The following is a 4,214-nucleotide window of genomic DNA, read 5'->3' as shown; positions in this document are numbered from 1 at the left end:
CCGGGATTAGTTCATTCTTCTCATTCAATGTCACTGTTGTGCCCCCCTTCTTCGGCACCATATGCACGGGACTCACCCACTGGCTGTCAGAGATTGGATAGATCATCCCTGCATCAAGCAACTTAATTACCTCAGCCTTCACTACTTCCTTCATTTTTGGGTTGAGTCTTCTATGTGGTTGAGCAGTCGGCTTCACCTTATCCTCCATATAGAGCCGGTGTTCACAGAGAGACGGGCTGATTCCCTTGATGTCAGACATTTGCCATCCAAACGCTCCCTTATGCTTCCTCAGCACCTCCACTAAGCGATCTTCCTCAGGACCTGTAAGTTCAGCCGAAATAATCACAGGTAAGTGTAAAGGAGGTGCCAAGAACACATATTTTAAATGGGCAGGTAAGGGTTTGAGATCGAGGGTTGGTGGTTCTTCAATCGAGGTCTTAGGCCTTGTCTTGGTTCCTCTGTCCAAGAGTTCGTCGTGCTGGGCCCAATGACAACCCTCTTTACCTTCTCCTTCGGTCTCCAAATCCAATGGCTCCTCATCTAGTTCAATACTCAGGTTCCGTTCTTCAGTTTCCTGGAAAACATTCTCAACCAAAGAGTCAGTTACGCTCAGAAAATTACAACATTCATCATCAACAGGAAATTTCATAGATTTTAGAATGTTGAATTCAACTTCCTCGTTTTGAAGCCTGAGAATCAGTTTGCCTCCCTCAACATCAATCAATGTTCGTCCAGTGGCGAGAAAAGGCCTCCCTAACAAGATCGGGACTTGATCATCTTCTTCAATGTCCATGATCACGAAGTCAGCTGGGAAGATGAACTGATCTACCTTGACCAAAAGGTCTTCCACCACTCCAACAGGACGCCTTATAGACCTGTCGGCCAACTGAATTGTGACTGACGTAGGCTTTGGGTCTCCCATTCCTAATTTCCTGTAAACAGACAACGGCATAAGATTTATGCTTGCACCAAGATCACATAAAGCACGTTTAAAATGAACCTTGCCTATTGTACAGGGAATGCTAAAACTACCAGGATCTTTAGATTTTTTTGGTAACGGATTTGTTAGCATGGCAGAACATTTCTGGCTTAGCATTACAGTCTCATGATCTCCTAATTTTCTCTTTTTAGAGATCAGCTCTTTTAAAAAATTTCCATACACAGGCATATTCTCAAGAAGTTCAAGAAACGGGAGGTTAATCTCGATTTTCTTAAACACATTCAACATTTTGGAATAATCCTTGTCTAACTTAGCTCTCCCAGAAGTAGGATAAGGCAAGGTAACCTGTGTTGGTGGTACATCAGTTTCAATAATCGGAGTTGGATCAGAAACACTTACCTGTGGAGCAGATGGGGTAGAGATATTACCAGGAATGGGGTCTGAAGCCTTGTCTTGCTGAGGCACAAAGGCTGGTGCGCTTACCTGTGTTCCGCTCCTAAGCGTGATTGCTCGTGCTTCCTCTTCTACCAATTTACTGACCTGTGTTTGAAGCCTTTGGCAGAAAGCTTCATTGTGTGCCAATCTTCCTTCTATGGCACTCAGGCTCTCTCTCAGGACATCTATACTTCTCTCCCATTCAGTCTCAGAACCTGATCCTCGATGTCTGTCCGGCTGCCAATGCGTGCCATTTGACCCATACTGTTTTAGATAATGGATCTGTTCAAGTACAATCGGGCACTCCACGTTCTTGTGCCCTCCGCTACACACCTCACAGCTTGCTACTGGTTCCGATGATTTCAGGTGAGTTTCCAGTAGATCTACTTTTTCTGTAAGCGCTGCTATCTGATGATTTGATTCTGAAAATATTCCAGGGAACTCTTTGGCTGTTGTGCCTCTTCTTAGAGCCGGCTTCTCAACTTGCCAACATGCGCTCCGTTCAGCTAATTCTTTCATCAGATTGTACGCTTGAACTGCAGTCTTGTTGAATAGATTTCCTCCCGCTGCTGCATCCAGAAAGGCACGGCTGACAGGAGATATTCCTGAGTAGAACATGTCAACAAGCTGGTACCGCTGGTAACCATGGTGGGGGCACCGTCTTAACAACTTCTGGAACCTCTCCCAGGCTAGATGCAAGTTCTCACTGTCGGACTGCCTAAACGAGGTGATGTCGCTTCTGAATTGTGCGGTCTTTGACGGAGGGAAGTACTTTGCTAGAAACGCTGATACTGTAGTGTCCTAGTCAGTGAGAGACCCTGGCTCAATAGATTGTAGCCATTCTGCAGCTTCTTCTTTCAAAGAAAATCTAAACAGCTTCTGGAAGATCTTTTCAGATGCGACGTCTTCACACTTGAAAGTGCTGCAGTATTCCATGAATTTGTCAAGATGTGAGTTAGGATCTTCGTAGTAATCCCCACCGAACTATCCCGAGTTCTGGATCATCTGAATCATTGTTGGTCTGATTTCAAATGACATTGCTGTTATTGTCGGTCGAGGATGCCGGAGGTGCTTATAGGCCGCTTTGCCCTCAACAGCTCCATGACCGACGGATCTTCGGCCATTGTGTCACCCTTTTACGTCCTGCAAGAACAATATCAGCTTAAGAATCAAAGTGCAATGATGAGTAATTCCCAGAACCTCGGTTCTTGGAATTCCAAACAATTATATAAACCTATCACCAAAAGTAAACTAGTTATAAACAAAAATAGTCCCCGGCAACGGCGCCAAAAACTTGATGCTCGTAAAATATATAGTGGTTAATAGGACAAGTGTATCCTATCGCAGCTAGTAATACAGTGCTAAGCACATGATCGAACCACAAGGACTATTTATCACAACTAGTCGCCCCAAGGTAGGAACACAATTGTTCGGAAGGTTAAATATGTGGTGGAGTGATTAAAGAGACAAATTTTCTAAAATAAAAGATAAAAACGTTTGACAGGGAAGAATTCGAATTAATTGATGACACAATCTAAGATGGGGATTCCCTTAATTGGATCCCATGTATGATTTACTGGGATTTAGTTTCATATCATAATGATAATTGATGGTAACCACCTAATTAACCACGTGGAGATTATCAATCTCCTGTAGTCTATTCACATGCATTTGGTTGACGGCTTGATTAGGCATAAAACCTAGGGCATGCAAAGCGTTAGGGTCTGTGGTGATTAAGGCTAAAGCCGTAGCCCAGCCACTAGCCCGCACTCCTAGTGGTCTCTAGCGAGGTCAGATTATGCTAATTCGGATTAGGTAGTTCCTTGGTCAGGCATCTACCTATTTAAAATCCTAAATTTGTCAGACTCAAGGCATTAGGTTCTGCTATGTCAGGCTAGTTGATCATCATCGAATCTCATTCTAGCAAACATCCTATCTCTGACAAATCTAGACATTAAGCTCGCATAATCTAATCAATTGGAAACAATCCAGTAAACTAAATCCCTAATCATACATGGTTACGCAATCAATTCATCCCCATCCCAGATTGGATAGGGATTAGTTCATAATTAAACTGATCAAATCATTAAAGCACATATTATCAACAGGAATCATCATTAATTAAATAAATAAAAAGTAAGAGACAGATTGAGGAATTTAGAGATCTAAAACCCGGCTTTGTCTGATTCTGATTACAAAAAGGATAGATGCTTTCCTTCCCAGTCTTCAAATAAATTCAAAAGCAATTACAATCGAAAGATCGAGAGGAAGAGAAGCCACAAAAAAAGAGAAAGAAAAAGGTAACCCCACAAAAGAGGCATAATGTTCTATTTATAATGCTAGGTGTGTTAGGGGGTATTTTGGACATTTTTCTGGCCAAAATTCGCGTTCTGGAGGTGATAAGATGCTGGGAAATTACTTCCCAGTGTCTCGTCTCGGCGAGACAGGATGTGTCTCGTCGAGACGAGTGGGTGTCTCGGCGAGACACTGGGTGTCTCGTCGAGACACCACATGATGGTTCCTTTTGGGAACCATCGGCTCGCCTCGTCTCGGCGAGACAGGTGCTGAGAAAAGGCAGTTCTCTCCGAAAGTTATCTGTTTTGGTCCTTGTGCTTCCGGCATTTGCTCTAGCGGTCCCCGAACTGTCCGAAAATGCTCAAACTGTCCTAAAAACACCTGAAAATACAGAAAATGCCATAAATAACGGAAATTACTAATTCTAACTAAAAGACAACAAAACGATAATAAAACTGAAAGGAAATAAAGCAAAAGGAAGCTAAAAGGGGCCTAAAAACCCTATACAAATGGGAGCTATCAGATACGCGGGGCGTTCCCAAAG

The 4,214-nt window shown here is 43.1% G+C and overlaps 1 non-coding gene across 1 annotated transcript; it reads left to right on the top strand.

The window, feature by feature from the left end:
- Window positions 1-2,015: 2,015 nt before the first annotated feature.
- Window positions 2,016-2,122, top strand: LOC136221329 (small nucleolar RNA R71). The gene has a single exon (XR_010685101.1). It is a non-coding gene; the product is annotated as a small nucleolar RNA R71 (small nucleolar RNA).
- The last annotated feature ends 2,092 nt before the right edge of the window (window positions 2,123-4,214 follow it).

This window comes from Euphorbia lathyris, chromosome 2, assembly GCF_963576675.1.
Source record: "Euphorbia lathyris chromosome 2, ddEupLath1.1, whole genome shotgun sequence".
In the NCBI taxonomy this organism is placed as follows: domain Eukaryota; kingdom Viridiplantae; phylum Streptophyta; class Magnoliopsida; order Malpighiales; family Euphorbiaceae; genus Euphorbia; species Euphorbia lathyris.
Note: the sequence above shows the minus strand (reverse complement) of the source record. Positions and strands in the feature narration are given on the sequence as shown.